At 40.9% G+C, this 22,864-nt stretch overlaps 1 protein-coding gene across 10 annotated transcripts in view; it reads left to right on the top strand.

Annotated features, from left to right (window-relative positions):
- Nucleotides 1–22,864, top strand: part of CHD7 (chromodomain helicase DNA binding protein 7) — a 182,894-nt gene that overhangs the window by 2,057 nt on the left and 157,973 nt on the right. For 2 of the 10 annotated variants that reach the window (XM_023648546.2, XM_070221514.1), the window contains exon 2: nucleotides 6,729–6,943. The exons of the other annotated variants lie outside the window; for them this stretch is intronic. The gene's annotated coding sequence lies outside the window, so the exon portion shown is untranslated. The remainder of the gene's footprint in view (nucleotides 1–6,728; nucleotides 6,944–22,864) is intronic. 10 annotated transcript variants of the gene reach the window in all.

Below are 22,864 nucleotides of genomic sequence, written 5' to 3'. Positions count from 1 at the left end.
TACTTTTTAGTTTCCCATTGTACATTATCCAGCAATCGATTTAAATAACTTATCTTGAAATGTGTCCATCCTCTGGGCTTGGTTTCTGGGATATATTAAACATTTTAATTTGTTTTTAAGGGATTCTGTGAAGGCCTTGCTTTTTATTTTCTAAAAATACTAATTTAAGCCGTCTTTGCCGTGGGCAATACCTTTCGAAGAGGTTGAGTGTATTTCCCCCGAATTCTCTCCCCATAAGGGTGGGGGGAGTACTCACTATACGTAATAATCAGATAGAGAAAAGAAACTTCCCTTTATTTCCTTACACATCTTTTCTAACGATGACAAAAAAATCTTAGTGACGATGACCTTAGCAGCATGGGAACCTGATTTATCACAGTTATAATTCCATTTAGATTGTAGTAATGTGTAAGTAGTAGCAATTCTTATTTCAGAAATAACTTGAGCCGTGATTTTATGAAGTTGAATCCGTCTCCCAGCCCCCGGAGTACATCTGTCGCAGAGTGTTTTTGTCTTGCTGTTGCACAACAGAAGCCCTCCAGTCTTTACCCTAAAATGGCAGCTTTCATTTGACTGGGGCCCATTCATTGACAATGATAATAAAGAGGCTGAAAGCTAGATGCTTGGGGCACCGAGCAGGACTCGGTTTGCCTTTCTAGGTGATAATAAGTAGGAGACATTTTATGTCTTCCAGATTTACTCGGGAAAAGTTTATTTTTCCTGAAAAATCTGTGCTGTAGAAAAAGTTACAAAGTAAACAGCATTTGGAAGTAGAAAGGGGCTTGCAGCAAATTTTAGGCACTAAATTTTCTTATTTTGGGTAACAGTGGAAAAATAGCATTCCCCCCTTTTTGGTAACCCGATAGAGGGACATAATGGATTTTTGTGAAGCTTGTAACAGGTGAATTTCCTCACCGTAGCACTCAAGAATTGTTTCTAGCCCTATGAGTTTTATTATTTATATTCTCTTGATATTTTCTATTTTTTTCTGCCTCTGTGCAAGCCAGTAAATTGAAGCTTGATGAATTCTCTTCTGAGGTTTCCAAGATTCAAATGAGTTTCTAGATAGGAAATGATTAATAATGAAAAAGACTGGCATGTGAATTCCAAACTCTAGTTAAATTGGTTTAATCAGTGGATTTATTTTTAAATTAATTTTAAAAGTTACTTCCTTTTCTATCAATGTGGAAGTCAGGATAGAGCAATGATACAGGATGTACAGGTGACAGTGATGGTTAAAAACTCAAACATTATTTTCCTCTTTTGAGGAAAAATTACACTTTTTTCTCAAGTTGAAAATATAGAAGTCAAGTTTAAAATAACGCCTCTAGTAACTTAGTTTTAAAATGGTGCTTTTATAGGTTCACCTGTACTCAGTCTAGTTTTTAATCAGTTTGACTTATCGGACCATTTCCAAAACTTTTTTCATGAGAGTCTTAACTTTTATTGCATTAAAATGAATACCATGAAGAGGACCTTTATAGTACTGTAGCAAAGAAATGTGACAACTTTTTTTCATACAGATGCAGTCAATAATGTAATATGTATAGCATAGTTTTTAAGCCATTAGGTAAAAAAAAGAATATTTTCATTTATGTGAGAATACAATCTGAGTGTTTCTCTGTACATGCTGTGTAACCCACATGAACAACGTAAGTGCCAAGTTTCGAGTAATTTCAAACCTGGGCTTACTGCACTTTATTCCCTGTGCTTGAGAAAGTTTGCTTTCCATACAGTTACCATGCCTTTAGTTACTTTTGATTCAGCAGTCTTTGGCAAGCGCTCAGTGTGTAAAATGACCAATAAGAGGCAGTGCTTTCCCTCAGTTTACCAGCTAGTAGGAGAGAGAGTTCTTTTCGTAACTAAATACTCACATTTAACTTCTAAGATTAACTTTGGAGGTAATGGTTGTCTTTCTTCTTTTATTATCCATGTATGGCCTTTCAGGTTTGATAGTAGACACCATGGCTAGCTTATAAACATCTCCTATAAATAAGGCATTGCAAGAACAAAAATGCTTAGTCAGGCCTGGGCGAAGTGTGTGACTACAAAAAATGGCCCTTAAAACTTCAGCTTTGTAATAAAGTGAATCACTTCCAGTATTCAAATGGTTTCTAGATGTAAACAAACAAACGCTTAAGTAGATTTAGGTCACGTGGCTAAATCCACTAAAAAGATGTGGAGGAGGAACATTTTGGGTGATGTTGCGATGATGTCCGGAACATGTTGGCCCTGGGTGACTCTTTGTCTTCATCATTCACTTGGACACATTTATGTACTTTTTTTAAAAAGCTATTTTTTTATGCCATAGAAATTCAGAATTTAGTATTTTTATATCTTAGGTTTGTGAAACCATTATAGCTTTATTGGTTTGATAGAGAAAATTTTCCTTTTTCTCTAGAAAACTATTATTTTGTCTTAGTTCTAAAACAAACCTTTGACATTCAAAGGTGGTAGATGATGTTAAAATATAAGCGGGATTGAAAGTAACCAATCACTTAATTTTTCTACAAAAAATATGAACATGTAATGATTTATTTTAATTTGGATATTCACAGGTTGGGTTGCAATTATGGCAGAAGTCCATAACTGATTATGATGGTAGTTAAGAGCGGGGAAGGTAATTAAAAACATTACTACTGCCCTTTTATATTTTACTTTTATCAATATATTAAAATTTTTAAGTGAAACCACACTTGTGTGATAAAAATAATAAGTAGAAATAGGAAATCATAATGGTATTGTCAAGTTGAAATTCATCTTACAGTCATTATTGAATCTTTGGCTATTTAGAGCGTGAGGACCTTAGAGATCTAGTCTAACTTTCTCATTTTGCAGCTTAAGAAACTAAAGCCCAGAGAGATTAATTAAGTGAGCTCCCTCTGGCTGGTCACCCGGTTATCGCAGAGCTGTCTTGGTCATGACTGTCTCCTTGGTGCCTAGCTCGGTGTGGCTGTGTGGGAATTACTGGGTTTGTCTCTGTTGGAGGACTGAGCTGGCTCTGGAAGGGTCTAGCTCTCCCTCTTATGTTCTGACTCAAAAGTGTCTTTTGGCTTAAGAATCCTACAGCATATGCTCACATAGCTCTTAAAGGTGTTCTTAAGCCAACAATAATTTATTTGCCTCTACTGTGTAATGGTTTGGAGGTTTTTTTGCGGGGAGTGGGGAGCTATGATTATCCATCTAGAAAAATGCAGAGATAATTATTCCAAGATTTGATTACTGTTTTCATTTTGGAAGCATGTATTCATTACCATAGCTAGATTCCTGTGCTTTTTAACTAATGTTAGGTGACTGCAAACATGATTGTTTTCCCAGTGAAGTACTTTTGGAGCGTTCTGTTTTGTTTTTACTTTGAAAATTAAAAAGTGTCTTTTAAAAAGTAGAAATAACGTAGAATAGTGATGAAGAAGCATGACTTGTAGTAAAAGGCTGCTTGGTCCTTGGGCTTGTTTGCTCATGCCAATATGGAATCACAGACACCTTCCTAGTGGCCCTTTTATTTTAGCCTCACACTACTGCTGTCGGTGTCAGGCTTGGCTCTAGTGCAAGTGACTCTGGACTGCGATCACTTTCTTGTTTCATCTGTTTTCTTGTTCATCGATTCAAGTATTTATTGGGTACCTGCTACCTGAAAGGTGCTGTGCTGTGTATGAGTTAGGAATACAGTGGTGCCATGAGAAGACAGGGTAGACCCATACAAAAAAATAAACAGCTTTTGCAGTGTCGTAGGTGCTATGTGGTGGGTACCGGTAGGACTGAGAATGGCTTGGAGATTCAACCAGTGGTGTGGCACATCACCTCTTAGGAAGTGGCCTTAGCACTGCCATCCAAATAATGGTAGAAGAAGGGGCAGCAGTAGCCAGCCTGGAGGGAGGCAGCACATTTGAGGTCTACAGAGAGCAGCTAGATGAGAGTCAAGAGGCAGGCAGAGGCAGGGCTTACAGGATATGGAATTTGGGCTTTTTAAAAAAGCAGCAGAGCCACTGAGGAGTGTTAAGCAGGGCTTGACATGAGTAGACTTGTGTTTTGAAGAACGTTGAATTGGTGGGTGAGGACGAGGAGCGAGAACAGGTTGGGAACAGCATCCTGCCTGCTGCTATTGTGGTCCAGGGATGGGGAGATAACATGGTTTGGACTAGATTGGTGGCCATGGGGATGGAGAAGAGTGGACAGATTTGAGAAGTATTTACGAAGTTCAATGAATAGAACTTGAGGATAGATTAGTTCTCAGGGAGAGGAAGGTGTCAGGGAATGTAGGTTTCTAGTGTATTCCCTGCCTGGCTGGCTGGTGATGCTGTTCACTGAGGCAAGGAGCATCTGACAGGGACCAGGTTTGAGGAGGAGGTTCATAAGTTCTTGTAGCATGTGACTGAAGTAGCTGATAAGGGACCCTGATACCATTGTTTCAGCCTTCTTTCCATTGCTAGTGGTATTCCAGAACTTTCCAAAATAATCTGCTAGCTTCCCCCAAAAGATATTGGTGTATGGTGAGCCCACCAAGGATTGCTTGCTGCTGCTGGTGGTGGAGGTCAATGAAATGGAAGAGGGAGGGAACGTTTGTTTCTTGCCTAATATGTAGCACTTTGTATGAGTTTGTTCATTTTAGACTGAGAAGAGAATGCCGTAGTAAGCAGACTCTGCCACGTTTTGTTCTTCTGGATCTCCACATTCCCGACGCTTCTTTCTGTTGCTAGTTATGTACTGAGACAAGGTCCTTCAGCTCCCAGCAGATAGCTGGTGAGTCCCCTGTGCTCTCAGTGGAGGGAGTTAGCTGTATTTTGGGAGCTGGGTGCAGTCATACGTGGGTGTGGTAGAAATGAATACATTACTGAAATAGTTGTGGAGAAAAATACCATCATTGGTCAGAATACTTACCTGTTTTTTAGTGGAGTGTGTGTAAACTAGTTTAATATGTAAATTATCTTAAAAATCACCTTGTTCAATTATTATAAAAAGTGGTTTATATAGCATGGTTGGGAGCAAATGAGAATGCTAACTGATAAATCCAGAAAAGCTTTTAAGTTCCTCACTTTAATAGTATATGAGATCAATTATGAAAACCCTGAACATTTATCTTGAAACAGTTTTGGGGGAGAAGTATTTGTATTTTTGTTTTTTGCCAGTTGATAGAGGTAATGATATCATCCGTTTATTTTTGTTATAGGTCAGGCTTTGATCTTGGTGTGCGTAAAGATATTCTTCTGGGGCCTCGTTGTCTTTGGTTAGGGGGTCTGTTCAAAGGTGCTTTTATTGACGTTGTTCCTCATAGGCCTTTCTGGTGGCCATTGTGTCTTGGTCAAGTCCACCAGGGTCCTTCCTGTCTCCTTCAGGGTAGGCAGGAATGTGTGGCTTTACAGGTTAATTCAGGGACTTCCATTGGCCGGAGGTTCATCTGAAAGTCTTGCTCTCACCTCTAGTGGTTTTGAGGGATTATGTGGATAAACTGAAAATTCAGGAGTTCCCATGTGGTGCCAACTACTCTGGCAATTTGCTTCTAATACTGTTTCTTCAACTTGCTAGTTTTAAAAATATGTTCTCTTGTTTGGCCCTATCAACAGTATATTCTTCGGTTTAGGAAATCATTGCCTGCTCAGAGGTGTAGACACTAAGTGGAAAGCTGCTTGCAGGTTCCTGTGATGTGGGTTTTAGTGGAAGAATAAAGAGGATGTTTATTTGCCCCCCTCCCCCACCTCAGCAGTGGCCTGTGAGGAAGCAGATTTGAGTTTTCCACCATGTATCTCATCAACATGGGGGGCAGGGGCGGCGAAGAGCCGCTCTTGCTGAGCACATGGGACCTGGGTTGCCACACCAAGCCTTTGTGTAGGGAAAGGCAGGGAATCAGACACGTGTGTTAGTTTTGATATGTCTCGTACTCTCCCTGGTATCCACCACTTAGAAGAGGTTTCTACACTGTATTTGCAGTACGTCTAATAAAGGGTACATGGTGCCTCGGTGATTAATTTTTCCCCTAGTTCTGCAACAAGTTGGGGGGACTACTTTAACCAATTGAAGAGTCCGCTTTGTTTTCTTTTTATCCTTCTGAAAGAAACCATAAACATTTTAGAATCTGTTCCGTTGATATTTAAAACATAACTAGCAGATATACGTATTATTGCAACACACCTAAAAACTATCGTCTTTAACATGATACTAGGCAGACAAATAGTGAGAAGTCCCTTGTAGAGTTATGAACATGCCTTTAGTTTCCAAGGCAGCGCCTGCCATGGCACTAAGTGAATAATAAAATCAATTTGAGCACAGTTAGGTGTACAATCAAAAATATGCCTCAGTTGGTGAGTATTTTAAAGTGAGTGGGTCCAGAAATTACTTTATTTATGGATGGGGCTAACAGAATATTGAAACAGTTAAGCCTAGATCCTCAAGGTGAACTTTTTTTTAAACATCTCTATTGCAGTATTTTATAGTCTTGTATATTTGACCTTGTTTGTGCTTGAAATTTTGCTTTGGCCAATTGCAGGTGTATTGATCTTGTCAGAAAAATTATGCAGACTCATCTTGAGAGTTTAAAGTCTTGATTAGATTTAGAAAGGGTTTATTTTCTCTATTAGGTGTATGTTAGGGCAGTCAACTAAAATAGTGCAGAAATAACACAACGTTAAAAATAATGGTAATAGCCATAATGCCTGACAGTTAGTTATTGAGCATTTCCAGTCAGGTAGGTGTTAAACTAAGTGTTGTGATGGGTTGTTTCATTCACTCCTCAGAACGACTCCAGGACGCAGTAGACTTATCAGCCCCGTTTTGCAGATGAGGAGACTTGGCCTGAGAGGTGAAATTGCCAGGGCCGTACAACTCTCGCAAGTGGTGGAGGAGGAATTTGACTCCAGATTGGCCAGTCTCCGGAATCTGCCTGCATAACCCCTGTGCTACCTCACCACCTAGAGCAGCTCTCAGGCTTGCATCATTGCTGTCTTAATAGGTAAAGGTCCATTAAAAATACTGGCAACACCCTGCAACCCTATTTCACACTCTCTTACTATATCTCTCAGCCCTGGTTATTTCTGTCTGCACCTCCTTGTTTGCGCCTGCTGTATTTGTGGGACCTTATGTCTTGGGATGTCTTCCACCTAAGATGACCAGGTTCCATACCTTTCGCTCTTAATGCCCTTTCTCTTCCATCGAGATGAGAACAGTTGTTCTTGTGGAAGTTTTCTTCTGTGGTGGCTGAGAACTTGAGTTGTGACATCAGACAGATCAACAAGTGAATCCTAAAAATGGAAATAATAATACCATCAACTACCCAGGGTTGTGGCGAAGAGTGAGTGAGATATTCCACCTAAAGCATGCAGTGTAGCATTTGGTATCATATTTGAGTAGTTGTTATGATTATTAGCTCACTCTTAATCATTGAACTTGCCAAACCAGGTATCTTAATTTTATTTTTAATTAAAAGTGTTTCCATAATCCTAAATTATGACTAGGAAAGGATGAGTGGCCTGAAATGGTGATTGGCTACACAATTTCCACTTTTTCTCAGGCGTAGACATCAAAATGAATGTCTGTATGTGCGTTTGTCCAGGTGTAGATGTGAATTATCTAATCTGCTTGTTGCTTATGCAGAAGTCATTCAGATATCCCAGATACTAAAAATGACAAATTTCAGGGAGCACTTCTTCATTTCTAGCTGTAAAGATATTCGTCTGCTAACTGAATTATGGCTGTCTTGCTGGTGGACCAGTCATTCCTTCTTTTCTCCAGACCTGCAATTTTCCAAAAATGGTGGGTGCTGTTATCCTAGGTGATCACTGGTGGGGCATATTCAATCAGTTCTGGAATATTAGAACTTTCCTGTATAGATCAGAGAGGCACAGAGTGTTCTGAAAATCTGTAACTGTAGGTCCTCAAACCTCTGAACGTTGGATTTCGTCCTTTCCTCCCAAATTCCATTTACTGCTTGAGGAAGAGACAAGATGGGATCAAAGTGAGAGTAGGTGTGGGGTTGGATCTGGGATATGAGGAGCAACTAGAAGATGAGAAGGTGCCCTTCCTCTGGAAAGTTGAGACTCTGGGGTACCTTCTTTGGAACTTCACCTCCATCCAGATTGGCATGAAAATGGAAGAGAGGAAGTGTGGACAACTTTCATCTTATTTTATTATATTTTATTTTCACTTAAAAGTGACTTTAAGGGGAAAAAAATGGGGCACAGTGTAAACAGTTGATAAATATGGATATATGAGATTTTCTTGTACTGTTCTATCTTTACTCCAAGTTTAAAAAATTGTGTCAAAATCAAAAATTTCTTAAACAACAGTGACTGAGGGCTTGATCTCAATAGCTAACATTTATGGAGCATAGACTTTATGTGAATTTGCATTTTGCTAAACTGGTTATTTACATGGACTGTTTTCACTGAATACCAAAGTAAGATTAATCAAAATGCTGAAGTAGGAGCAATAATTGATATTTTATAGGTGAGGAAATGGAGTTTTAGAAATTGTTTAATAAATTTACCCAAGATCACAGCTATTAATGGTGGAGTCAGGACTCAAATCAGGACAGGCTCGTTTAATAGCCTGTAGCATTAAACTCTGCAGAAACTGCTTTGGATGGTCTCATCAAAATGACCTAGGCCTTAGAAGGGTAGGAAGAGCATATATCAAGATCTTACACACCTGTGCTTTCAAGGGCTCGCTCCTGGGGAGAAACTGAGAAGCTCAAAGGGGTCTATTAATGGATTATAGTCCAAGAGGCTTCTTTTCCTCATATGTTGTATCTTATCCAGTGCAAACACTTTCAACCTAAAAGACACAAGACTTACTGTGTTCCAGCGCTGTTTTCGTTTGTCAATCCAAGGAATAGCCAACATCAAAATAGCTTGCTACAGAATTGGCTTTCCTCGAAGTTTCTTTCTAGTTTTTATTCACTTAGCATCTTTTTCTCACTACACAGGACTTGAGTTGCCCAGGAAAGAACCCAAGATGGTGCTTAAGGTCACAGTCATAGCACTCGTTCTGCATAGATACAGTAACTTGGGTGAACATGCAGCCTCTAGGAAGTACTTGCAAACTGCTGCTGCTGAGGCGAGGCTGCAGGCCCCCTTCCACAGCCATGCTCGATGTGCTTTAAGTAGTGTAAAATCTGAAGTATAAATCAGTAGACTTACATGTTATGGGGTGGACATATCCTTTTTCAGAGGCTTTAAAAAAATGATAACATCCCACCTCCTAGTACTACTTTGCCTCATAGAAATATTCTGTAGTGTCTAGAATTTGTATATGTTTATGGTTTTTCCCTTTACAATTGAATAAGCTGTCAACTAGCCTGAGTACAGTGAGCTTCTAGTTAAAACTTCAGTTTTGCTATTTTTGGCACTAAGAATTTTAGTTTTTCTTTTGATTTAGAGCTAGGTTTATCACCAGAATTAGCATTTTAAGTTTTCCATTTTCCCTCTCATTAGAAAACAAAAATAAAAATCCGGGCTGGTGTTTGTAACAAACTTCAAGTTTATGAAGAACTTCGTGGCTAATATGGGCTGCTGAGAGCCATTGCATTTAGGATCCAGCAGGATAAGGACAACTCTGTCCTATGTGCTGTCAGATACTTTCATCAGGACTCGATACAATAACGTAGTCAGGTAACTTCCCCACAGGTGCTGACACTGCTATAACTGAATTGCTGGCTGGCAGGCTGTGCCACCATGCTACAGCTGGAAAATATGTCGCAGTGTTGTTGACTGTCTCGGTGTGGTGGACGAAAGGCAGTGTACCGTCTGAGTTGCTGCACAGAAACCCAGGCTTTTGCTGGCAGAATGGTTGACATTGAGGACGGGCTGTCGTCCTCTGCAGCTCAGGCTTTCAGGGCTTCGGGAGATGCGCACATCAACGGCATTATCCTCTATGGGTCACTGCCATGATAATAATAACATTAATAATAATATCTTCACTTGGCAAGCCTGAAAATGACTCTTTACTACCCTCACCTCCTCTAAGAAAGACTGCTTGGGCTGGCTGTTGAGTTTCGTGAATGATTTGATTTGTTTCACCTACCAGCTCTAAACTAGAGCTGAGAAAATGGGTCTTTGATTCAAAGAATTACAGCGCTAATTCGTATCCTTATGAAATTTTTTTGTATATATCTCTTACTCTTCCAGTATTCTTTTTTCTGAAAGGAACTCCAGCTTCCCCTTTTCTCTCTGTTGTGAGACAGTAGCATAGAAAATGCTTGTCCGTCATTCCCGGGGAAGAGAAGCTAGGGGAATAGTGGCTGCTTGTTGCTGGGGGAGGAAGGAGCAGCCGGCGAGCTGGGGCGTCTCCCTTGATCTGCAGCTTTTCAGCAATGTTCTTATCCCTCTCCCTTCCATCTCACCAGGATTCAGTAGGTTCAAGGGGGTTTTGCAGATATAATGCATCCATTGGTCTTTAAGGAAGAATAGAATGGTGAGCTGAACTCAGATAGCTTTTTCATCTGTTGTCTCTGAGGGACCTGTAAAATGGGTCTGTTTAGATGCCTTTAAGGATCTTATGTAATTATTTAAAAAGTTCATTTGGTAAAATTAGAGTAACTAATAAAATAGATATTTATTGGGCCTTAGACTTAACATAGTCAGCTGGGGTACTTGTTAAAAATGTAGATTCCTCAACTCTGCACCAGGTTTGCTCTGTGGGCCATCTAGAATCTGAATTTTCATCTAGGTGCTTCTCATGTACTCTAAAGTTTAAAAAGCCAGATGTTTAGACCAATATGTTGGTTATATGATAAGCATACTCCGGAAATACAGAACAATTTAGAAAAATGGTAATTCATATTTTTGCAATATTTCTTGGAATTTTGCAAGTAATGTTATTCTTTTACATTGTAAATGAGTGAAATGTAGCTGCTATTTGGCATGCCAATTAATGTAAAAGGTAAAAATGGACAAACGGTTAAGAGTTTGAAAGCATAGTCCACTTTAAAGGTGGTGTTAAAAGGGATGGAGAATAGCATGTTTTGTATTTATTAAATTTTATTTTCATTTCTGCCACAGAATAATTAAAAACTTGTTTTATGTGTAGTTCTAGTTTATGTGGTGTGAAAAACGAGTAGATTTAACATGCAGCAGTAACTGTTTTCGGGCCACTCATTTCAAGCCGATATTCCTTCCAAGGGCATGTCATAAATTTAAAATGAGAGTCGTCTCAAAGGTAATTTGGTGAGGGGGTTAGTGCTGTCTTTGAAGACTTGGTAGCATAATTCTCTGTAAGAGACAGGATGCTCCTGTGGAAGGTAAAAGGAAGCATTTACGCGGAGCTCTTTTCTCAGCTCTCCTTCTCCCTCCCTTTCTGATTTATTCCTCATCACCACCCCATCCTCGTGACACTCGTCTCCCTGGACCTTGGCACCAGGCACTGTTAGGGTCCTGTGCCCTCCCTCCGATGCTCTCTCAGTTGCTCATTCCTCTTCCTAATCACTAAATGCAGCCTTGACTCAGGGTTGTGATCTCGGCCTTGTCTGGGGTCTAGTTCGGGCTCACAGCCTCAGCTCCTGTTTCCATGTGGTTAACTCCTAAATCTGTATTTTCATTTCCAGTATCTCCCCCGCACTTCTATCCTTAACGTTCGCAACCTAAAACCCAAGTCTTCCTAGCACCTCCTCCTTCCTGCCAAAGCGTAACAAAAGCCGGAACCGCCAAGCCCAGCTCTGTCTCTTGAACCTCGGCTCTGCTTCTCAAGCCTGCACTGATGTCGTCGCTTCCTGGCTCCCTGGGTTCTGGCTGTTGCTGGTCTGTTGCAGGCTCCTTCTCTCCACTGGACACCACATCCTTGTGTCCTGGCTTCCTTGCTCCTTCCATTACATTGCACCCTCCCTGACACCCGCTTGGCTACTAGAACGCAGTCCCAGGCCTTCTGGGCCATTGCTGTCATTGTTATTTGCACTGGAGGAGAGTGGAGCAGTGACCAGTGTCTGGGGCAACCTCCCGTCCCTCCCTCCCTGCTCTTCTGTGTCCTCCTTCAGTGCCTGGGCAGTCACTACCTCCCCACCCTGACTGTGAGTTTAGAGGGACCCGAGCTCCTGCACCGCAGCCCCTGTTGGACGCGCTACTGCTTGTGGGGCAGCCTCCGGGAGCGGGGCCTTCGCCTGCCGCTGAGCCTGACCAGGTTAATGTTGAGGCTCTGTCTTGGGCAGTGCAAGGTTGCCCCGTGCCTGAGGCCTGCTCCTCTCCCTGGCTTCCTCAGTGACGGGTCCAACTCCTACTTGGCTGTCTCCCAGTTAGTTCAGAATGTGGGTGGGAAAGAGGAGGTGAAAGTTTTTCTGGCCTTCTCAAACCCCATTACCATGTTCCTGGCATTCGAGGCGAACGTATTTTCCCATGGTAGCATTGTTTTGATAAGGTACTTAAGATGTACTGTGGCTTAATCCACTGCTTTTGTAGGTTAGCACAGTAATGTCTATATTATAATATTGTGTTGGACGGCAAAGTATTAACTTGCAACTGAAATCCTTTTGGGAGGGAATCACTTGCTGAAGAAAGCATGACCTAAGGAACCGTTTGGTGACACTGGAATTGGGGCAGATGCCTGCCTTACAAGCCCGCTGTAGTCCAGCAGGTTTTCAGGAAACTGGACCTATCCAAAGTCATGTCAGAGTGAGCTTTTCAGAAAGGGCCATACCCAAGGCAGCCCCAGGAAGGACTTTGTGAATGCAAAGACATGGCCTGTAATGACAAGGAAAAGATTCGATGATGTTTTCAGATTTACATCTCTAAGGAGTAAATGGCATTCAGTGTGTGAGACTTATAATAAAATCTTTTTGGTATTTGGAAACGTGGATGTGCCTGGTGAAAGCTGTTATTTTATTAACTCCTTTCAAAGATAGGCAAGAATTAAGAGTGTGCTGATCTTTAGAATATTCTTACTAACTTTTGGGTATGACTTTAATGTTTGTGATGTTGTGCTTGTGTAAAACTATAGCTGCTAAGTTCTGTGGCAGATACTAAAAATGTTACCACAGCTGGGAGATGCAGGTTAATACACGTGACTGTGGAATAGGGCAGCACAGTATGTCATCAGTGCTGAAAAGGGCGATGCTCTCAGTATGTTGCAGCTGGGAGCGGCCAGTGCAGGGCTGGGTATTAGAGAAAGAAATCAGGAAGTATGACTTACACACTCTCTTTTGATAGGTGGGAGAAACTGAAAAATAACATGAACAAAATTATGGAGATACTGTGGGCTGAGGGTCCTGGTAGGAAACAGATGGCCAGGCCAGAGCAAACTGCGGGGCCAGGACAGGGACCTTCTTCTGCAGTGCCCTCCCAAGGAGAGCGGGAGCTGGGGGAGAGGCACTCAGCCACTGCCACACACTCGCCCCTGCCTCCTCTCAGCCTCCTGGGACAATCAGCCTGGGCTCAGGCAGGATCAGAATTGGCTGGGAGGCAAGGGGCAGGAGTTGGAAAAACAAGAGAGGGTGGGCTATGGTGAAATTGGAAGTTCAGACAGTGATATCCTGACTTACATTACGTGATAGAAATGGAGTTGAAAGGTTAGTTTGGCAACGTGTGATGAATTGCAGTTGAAGAGGCAAAAAGTCAGAGGCTGTTGAAGGAGCCCAGCCAGCAGGCAGGGAAAGTTGAAGAAGAGAGGGAGAGACTCATGGAGAGCGTGGGGAGACGGGATCAGGAACAGGTCATTCTCAGGGGCCCGGCATGGCGCTGGGAATGGTTTCGAAAACTCTTTTCAGGAGAACTAAGGTCTGATATTTTGAACTTAGATTAGATCCAAAAATAGAACACATCTGAGGAGGGTAAGATGGGTAAAAAGATAAAAAGATCACTTTAGAAAGGTTCCAAAATAAATCTACTTCACTGATGAATTTGTGCAACTTGCAAGTCAAGAAATAGCAAAACATTAAACTCTTAAAAAAAGATAAAGTCAGGATCTTTTAGAAATGATTTTGGAACTCTGAAAATGTAGTTTTACTTTATTTTTATAAATATCCTCAGAACACGGTCACAGTCAGAATAGTTTGACAGAATTCTGTAGAATATTAACATTACTCTTTTGGAATCAAAACAGCATAGTAGTGACCAGATTGGGAGTATGTATGAGGGCTTTAGAAATACAGTTTCTACAGAGTTTATCAGTTTATTACAGTTCAACTTTCTTTTAAATGTGCGTATTCTGATATTAGGAAGACGTGTCTCCTGTTTTATACTTCAGCCACTCTCCTGTGTGCATGTGGGTCTTTTAAAAAGACACATCTACATGTTCTGTGAGAGAATACAGTCGAGAAACAGTTGCCACCCAATAGAAAAGCAGGAAAGGATATAGGTAGATAATGTATAGAAAGAAAATTTAATTGCCAATAAACATGAAAACTTACAGATTATGGAATAATAAAAGAAATGAGAATTAAAATGAGACACTTTTTTTACCTTATCAAATTAGCAAAGATTTAAAAAAAAAATTTTTTTTTGAGGAAGATTAGTCCTGAGCTAACATCTGCCACCAATCCTCCTCTTTTTGCTGAGGAAGACTGGCCCTGAGGTAAGATCTGTGCCCACCTTCCTCCACTGTATATGTGGGACGCCTGCCACAGCGTGGCTCAACAAGCAGTGCGAAGCTCTGTCCCTGGGATCCGAACTGGCGAACCCTGGGCCGCTGAAGTGGAATGTGTGAACTTCACTGCTGTGCCACCGGGCTGGCCCCTTAAAAAATATTCTTGGTACTGACAGAATATGATGAGACTTGTCCATTCACTGGTGTCTGAAGTTCAATAAGTGCAAACATTTTGGGAAGAAGTTGGAGATAATATGTATCAGGATCTTTATAAATAGTTATTCCAGTTGTATCAGTCATCTGTGCTAAGGAAAAATCTGAAATCTAATCAGCTATTATGAATAAGAGGTCACAGCCTTTTTTCTGACAGTGAAAAATTGAGAATGGTTAAATTTGTGCTATATTCATATCGTATGTTAGAATATTTTGCAGGCATTACAAATCATGTTTTTTAAAAATATAAAGCTTAAAAGAATAGAGGACAAAATAATATATTAACTATGGTCTCAATTTTATGCAAATTAAGTCATAAGCCCAGGAAAGGACTAGGGAAAAATTCATCAGTTTTAAAAATGAGTAGTTTCAGGGATTAGCATTTTCACTTAGTTAAAAGCTCTGCTTTCAGAGTTAAACAGATCTGGTTTGAATCCCTGCCCAACCACTTACTGGCCATGTGACTTTGGACAAGGGTTTCCCAGCTCTGTGACCACTGGCCAGTGTTTTAACTTCTCTGAGCTGTAACGGGGATGATAACAGTCCGATGTCTCGGGCTTATTTGGATTAATGCAGCAAGGCATCTAACTACTTCACCCAGTGCTTGTGGCATGTTAGCACTCAGTAAGTGTTAGTTATTTAGATTTCAGGTCGTTTTTATTTTAATCTTTTTTTAAACAGTATTTTGTAAACGTCACACTGGAAGGTACTTTTACAATCAGGAACACCCCCACCCCCGAAGCTCTCTGGTACCTTATGTGGAAGGAAGGACTCTGACAGTTTTCCAGTATTTTGTAAGAACAGGGTCATCTTTTTAAAAAAGTGTTCTTAACTAGTTCTATTTCTGAAACAAATACTCTCAACTTTTACCTCTTAGGATTTTCTTTTTTCTGGATCACTTAGCAGTTCTGGCTTCTTTTTTCTGTGCCAAAGAAATTTTGTTCTACAGTAGGTTGAATTTAAAAGACACCCCCCCTTTTGCTTAAGTTTTCTGAAGTCAAAGAAAACAAGAATCGTCTTTTTAAAGATTTCTGTAGATGAAATCTGAATTTGGTTAATATTAACTGCACATTTAGCACTCAAATTTCAGACATATTTAGTGCTAGCTTCTGTACATCTCACCTAATTGTTTAAATATGTGAGCATGATTTTGATATTTGGGAGGTAGGAGAAAACCCCGTGAGACTTTCGAGCTTGAGTTAAAAGGCTTATTGTGTCTTGGAGTGAGTTGATGTAAGCTGGTAGGAAGACTTTAGCATCTGGAACTCTTTCACCTTGGAAGTGTGTCTTTCTCATAGAAGAAACACATTTGGGCTGCATACAGCCTGGAGAGACTTTCAGGCTATATTTTCTTCACAGGAGGGTAACAGCTTTGCACTTATAATAAAATAGCTTCAAAGCTTTTGTTTCCTTGAAGTTATGTTACCTTTCATTTTTCTCAAACATTCTTTATTATATCTTCTATGGCAAACAGAGGAGGATAAGGAAAGGAAAAACAGAGATGAGCTGTTAACGTTGTCCCCTAAATCAATTATGAATGAATGGATTGATGGTAGTATAAAACTTGGAAACCATAGAATCCAGATTACATGTAACTACATTATTATATTTCTTCAAATCTAAGATGATATCAGTTGTAACATAGATCCTTTTAATGATATATTGAAATGTGAGAAAAGTATGTCTTAGAATCGATAACATATAGTAATGAGTAAAAAATCAAGAAACCTTCAGTTTGCAGTCACTTGTGTTTTTCAGTTTTGTTTACTGAACAAAAAGGAAAATCACCAGAATGCACCTGAAATTGGAACTTAAGCCTTTAATCTTTATAGAAAAGATTTCACAGCTGTGTGTCACTTTAATCACACCCAGTGCCACCCCTTACACACCTTGCTCCATACCTGGTGAACTGCACGTAGAATACAGCGTAGATGGACTCATGAATCAGGAATTTCAGCATTGGACCTAATGTAAGCAGACAGTGGGCAACTTTAATAGTGTTAATCTGCCAGACTGCTGTCAACACACTGGGTGCCGTAAAGCAGTGTCACCAAGACTGTTTCACAAGAGTCATGCCAAAATCTATTAAAACTCATAGTAAAACGAGAAATGTACTGTAGCCACTGAGAACCTGGTGACAAACAATCAAGTATTTGAGTGTAGATTCTGAATTTAGTACCATGCTAATGTGTACATTGTCCACGTGCAAAAGCAGTGAAACGGATGGTTCTTGTTTATAAGGAGTTTAAAACCTGATTACTCAGTGATACAAAGCAAGCAAGGGTCCCCTTTGTTTATTTGTATCCAGGATAATTTGAGAGGATTTTGCATCAGATAGTGTGAGGCCAGTATGGAAAGAGTACAGGGTAAGTAGGCTTCTCCAGACCCGAACGTGGACCTCTTATAATGAACTCAGAGATTCCTCCTCCACCAGCCATAGAAGGAAAAATTTCAGATAAAATGATAGAAATTTAAAGAATCCTTAAATAGAGAGAGTCAGAAAGGTAGCATGGTGTAAAGGTGAAAGCCAGGAGCTCTGGAGTCAGATGGCCTGCGTTTAAAGCTGAGTTGCAACACTTCGGGACCTTGTCAAGTGAATTAACCTCTGTCCCTCAATCTCCTCACTTATGACATGGGTTAATAATAGTGCCTTCTTCAGTGCCTGGCACATAGCAGTCACTCATTAAAATGAGCAATTATTAATACTGTTATGGCTTGCCTTGTTTCTTGGTAAAGAGAATATGAAAGTGAGAGGTGTCAAGATTTGAGCGCCTTGCTGACTATTAGTATGACTGTGGCGGTTTCAAATAAAGATGGTAGATAACGCCTTTCTTGGCGTCATGGTGAGCATTGTGCAACTTGAGAGCAATTAGTTATTAACATCTTTAAAAGAAAAGGTGGAAAGTATGATTGTGGCAACTACCTGTAGAACATTTTGCTGGTAATATCTTGGTCAGTGTATTCTGGATTTCCTCGTGTGTCGTGTAGTTAAACAAGGAATGGTTTTAGCATGGCAGTGTGGATTTAGGTTATGATGATGTGTAGGAATTGCCCTTCGTACAACATAATGGGCTTCTCTGTTTTATCCCATAGATTCCTAAATATATCTTAGGTCATATAAGCAAATATTTTAATATAGCCAAAAACTTATGGAAGAAAAGTCAAGAAGAACTGAGATGATTTGAAAATTGCCAAGTATTGGTATTTCAGTTGTTTTGTTTCTAGTCACCTAGAGTCAGCCAGGGTTATGTAATAGGTCCTGTTTTATGAAAAAAGCCTAGGATAGCCTGTTCTGCTGTAGCCAGCACAGTGTCTCCTTCCTTGCTGTGGAATATGTCCCAGCTCCTCTGTTTCCTTCCCAAGAGCCTCGTCTCCCTTATTGGATGGGGGGAGGGCAGAAGAGGGAGAGCATAGAAAACTAGAATAAGAAATAGGGCAAGACTTTAAGGAGCTTATGGTTGGGTTAGCTTTCATCTCCTCTTTACTCCTGTGCTCCACTAACTTCTAGGATCGTCTCTCACATTAGACTCAGCCACATCATGGGTTACATGAAGTGTTGTTTTTTTTTTCTTGTTTGCTGTTGTTTCATAGCTAGAGATTGTTTCTGTGGAAATATTTAGATATCGAACAGCCAGATTTGAAAAGAATAAAACTAAATACTAAACTGATACTTGGTGATTGCTTGCTTTAGGCTCTTTCCAGCCATACCAGCAGTTTTTCACCTTCACAAATTGAAGCTAGGACATTTCTAGAAGCTTAGCATCTTACAGTAATTATAACAGTTAATGGCCATTCCATAGTAGATATGTGCTATCTAACAGGTTATGGACCTTTTCACTTAATGCTGTATGAGACTGGATAGTGACCTGACGAGAACCAAGGGTCCATGTATATCTCAATCCAAACTAGATGAAGACAGCATTAAACCCAAAGGAATCAGAAGCATAGAATTAGGAGAATACTGTGTTTGACCTAACATGGTGAGCTGATGCCACATGAGGTGACTGAATAGTTGTAGAAACTTAAGAATATTGCCAGCTTTGGTGCTGGCTAGGTACCCATTTAAACCAATCAAATGGTCTGTGAATACAAGAGTTTCAGACACTAGGTCTGCTGTCGATAACCATTGGAGGCAGTATAACCTAACAGTTAAGAGCGTGGGTTCTGGAGTTAGAACCTGGTTCTAATTTAGACTCCTCGCTGTACCATGTGACCTTGGGAAAGCTACTTACACTCTCCAGGCTCCGTTTCTGAGGAGAGGCCAGTGCCTGACGTATGCGCTCCAAGCAGAGCCACGGGGATGATGACGATGAGGATGACGGAGTTGCAGTTTTGGCAAGTCTGTCATTGCCTCAGAAGGCAGTGCTTTCCGGAAATGGTGGGCTGGTTTCACAGATTAGAACAATCTGTTCATTTGAATCTTGAGCTGAGTGAGGCTTGTGAATAATGTATGTTTGGGCTGGAAAATAATCTGATGGAAAGTGAGCACACATATGCATGCAGACATAAACCTGAGGTAATTCAGAATATCTTCTGTGATAGGACCAGATATATAGCTGCCGTTCACCAAGTCGGCAGACTGTAGGTAAAATTTAAAAAGTCACAGTTATGCATCTGTATAAGCAGCAACCATGGTTTAGTCCCTGTATGTGGGACAGCATGTGTACGATGTCCATGAGAGTATCCAGCCCCGAGGACTCGATAAAGTGCTCGGGAAACGGTAGTCACGGTGGAAAAGATGGGCCTAGAGAGCCAGGCTTTTCAGCATGGATTCATTAACCTGGAGGAAGTCTTACCTTCTCAGTATCTGCAAATACCTAAAGAAAAAATAAAAGGGATAACTGTCCCTTTTATTTCCTCAAATAAGTGTAAGTCCCTTAAGGTGAAGTGGGTTATTTTTTCCTTCTTCTATTTCTCTGTGTAGTTATATTTGGGTAGGTGGTTGGGAATGAATGGGATTTGCTAGTTAGGATGGGGCAAGTGCTTTTCACCCAAAGATGATATTGTGGCTGCTCCACATATACAGTCATTACAGTATGGACTATATTATTGTATCATAGTTCTTTCTTTTGTGTAGCTGTCTACACTATATAATGGGACTGTTTCTTAATATAGTGATTCTTGGAACAACTTTTTATAGGTAATTACAACTTTTAAAGAGTGGATTTTATTTGGAAAGGTGGGTTTGGGTGAGAAAAAAACTCTGCTCCTTTGAAAGGTATTTTGTTTAAAACAGCTCCCTGGGAACGTATGAGATATTTTTAACATTCCTTGGGATTTTACAAGCTGCCCCCACCCCCACTCTTTGGAGAGGAGGCGCCCATCACCACGGTGGCTTGTTTGGCTTCTCTGTAGAGGATGTTTACCCTCCCGTAGGGTTGTTTTCTGCTTGTGCAAATCCTTCAGCCGCTGGTGTAGGGCTCTGCACGGAGTCGATGGGAGCAAAGACTTGTGCTTTCCCCCCTGTGATGTGGGTTTTGGAGACAGGATAAAATAAAGGAAAAAGCAGCTCCTCCACTCCCTAGTTTTGTGGTTTGGAAATTGCTTTACTTGCTTTGATTTTGTTTTCCTCACCTACAAAGTATGGGCAGATAATACTTCAGAGGTAGTGTGAGGATTATATGGGTGGGGGGGGGGTGTGGTGTGTAAAGCACTCAGTGAGCTTAGTGCTTGGGCCATAGTGAGCACTTACTAAATGGTAGTTACTTTTTTCACCTGCTTTAATGCTAATTTTCCATATGTGGTGGGTGTATAATCCGGGAAATATAGGATTTTTTAATTCAAATATTAGGCTTTTTTTTAGACTAGGTATTCCTCCTGATTTCTACACAGATAAACATGGTTATTGTATCCATATTATACCTCGCCGCTTGTAGCTCTTACTTTGGTTTCCTTTTCAACTTGACTGTCCATTCTAACTTTATGGAATAGCTGGAATCTGTTTAGTCCCCTAACTAAAGGAAGCTTTTTATAATAAGACTTCCCAGCCACAAGCTTGTGAGAAGGTGGAAACTGTGGTTTTAGTTGTAAACTTAAAATCTCCTATGTGTGTCCTTTCTCCTTGAAAGCTTTTCATTTGTTGTGAACAAAACGTGAAAGTGGCAAGGAATTAGCTTATCCTCTTAGATGCCTCTAACTCGAGTCTCATAGTGAACCTGTCAGTATCCTCCCCCATGGCCAGGCAGTGTGGGAGGGACTACTCAAGGGAGGTGTGAACAAATTGGGGCCATCACTGCAATTATCTTCCACAGTGAATGTGTATATCTCTTAATTCTTTTATAAAATGCCTTTGGCCAATTGACTGGTGATAATACTGAAATGAAAGGACTAGAGGAGAATGTGCTAGAATTTCATTGCTTTCTCTTCCTCTCTCATTGGTCAAGGTAGGGTTATGGGTAGGAAGCAAAAGAAGAAAAAACAAGAACAGGAGGCTGTTTGTGCTTTCATCACCACCTCCCCCCAACCCCCGGCCCTCCATTTTACTTAAATCCTAGAAGCTGTTTTAGGATAAGTTCTTGAAATCCTATTTGGTTAAAACTCTTGTCAATTCAAATTACAGTCTCTACTCCATTTCCCCCAAGGAAAAAGATAAATTCATGATGCTTTAGTAACTGAAACCACTGCTTCAGCTCTCATTTTGTTTAGCTGTGTCATAAAATTTATAGTGTGAACTGAATATTGTATTGTTCCACCCCTCCTAGAAAGGCTGTCCCACCGTCCTGGTGCCATGTTGGACAACTTCAGATTTTGATCTCCCAAGCTGCTCTCCTTCCTTACATTTGGCCAGTTGTTGAGCGAGGTCTCTTGTTGTTCTGCCTCATCTCTGCAATAGCTCATGACTCCTACCCCTTCCTGTATCTGACTTCATTCTGCCAAATTAGTCTTGATTTAAGCATGTCTCAGCTCCTGGATCTACAGTGTAAATTTTCACTTACTCTTTCAAGGCCCTCCTCTTCTGTCCTTCCTTCTGTTCCGTTCTCCCTTTCCTTGCCTGCACGGCCCCACTCCACTCGCCACTCATGCTGTTCTCTGAACTGTGCCCAGCCTTAGGGCCTTTGTTCCTGATGCTTGTCTCCCCTCCCCCCCCTTTTTTTATTTATTAAACCCACTCATAGTGAAAGTTCTCCCTTGTCCGAGTTTCTGCAGTACTCATGTACTTGATTGTATGTTTTATTTCACTCTCCCTAAGGTATTGGCTATAGAATTAGTTGTTTCATGTTTATTTACTGATCCAAAAAGTGATTATGCGTCTTTGAGGGCTGGGCACCATGCTGAGTGCTGGGATAGGGAGGTGAGCAAAACTATACTAGGTGCCCGAGGCTAGTGAGATAGGTGGATATTAGTCAGATGATCATACGAACATGTAAAAGTGCAACTGTAACAATTGTTTTAAAAAAGGAGCAGAATGTGATGCTATGGAGTGGGTAACAGGCATTTTACTTAGATGCAGAAAGACTGACTCACCTGAGGAAGGTAAGCTTGAGTTGGGGTCCTCCTGCCTGAAGACTCAGTGGCCGCACTGGGGAGAGCTTGGTCTGTACCCCAAGAACAATGGGGAGCAGTTACGTGCACATGGATTAGAAGGGCTGGAGGTGGTGGGGAAGACTACTACCTAGTCCACTGAGAGGGAATAGTGATTCGATCTAGTGTGGTGGTCATGGACATGGACAGAGGTGGATGAGTCTGAGAAAGATTTAGCTGATAAAATCAGTATGATTTGATGACAGCTTGGATGTGGGGAGCCGTAGGAGGAAGAAGGTGTCCTGGAAGACTCTTGGGTTTCTGGTTTGCCTAAATGGCTAGCTGGGTGACTGATATTCATGGGGCCACTCCTAGCTAGCCTACAGGGTGCCTGCGCAAACTAATAAGAGATGCCCTTTCTCTAGGACATGTGGCTTGGCTAGTGGAGTATTGGCTAGAATTTTACATCCACTTGCTTCCCCAAGTCCCTTCTCTGGTCAAAGGACTGTACAATATCACACCTGACTGTCGCAACCCCTGGCCAGTTAACAAGAGACAGGCTCACGAGCTTTTTTCTCCCCTCCAAACTACTTTTTCTTTTTTTGATCAAATAGCAGAGACTTAAGTGTGTAAAAGCAAGTGGGAAGGACCCAATTGAGAGATGGGCTATGTGGGTCTGTATGGGAGAGCAAAG

Source organism: Equus caballus, chromosome 9 (assembly GCF_041296265.1).
Source record: "Equus caballus isolate H_3958 breed thoroughbred chromosome 9, TB-T2T, whole genome shotgun sequence".
Classification (NCBI taxonomy): domain Eukaryota; kingdom Metazoa; phylum Chordata; class Mammalia; order Perissodactyla; family Equidae; genus Equus; species Equus caballus.
Note: the sequence above shows the minus strand (reverse complement) of the source record. Positions and strands in the feature narration are given on the sequence as shown.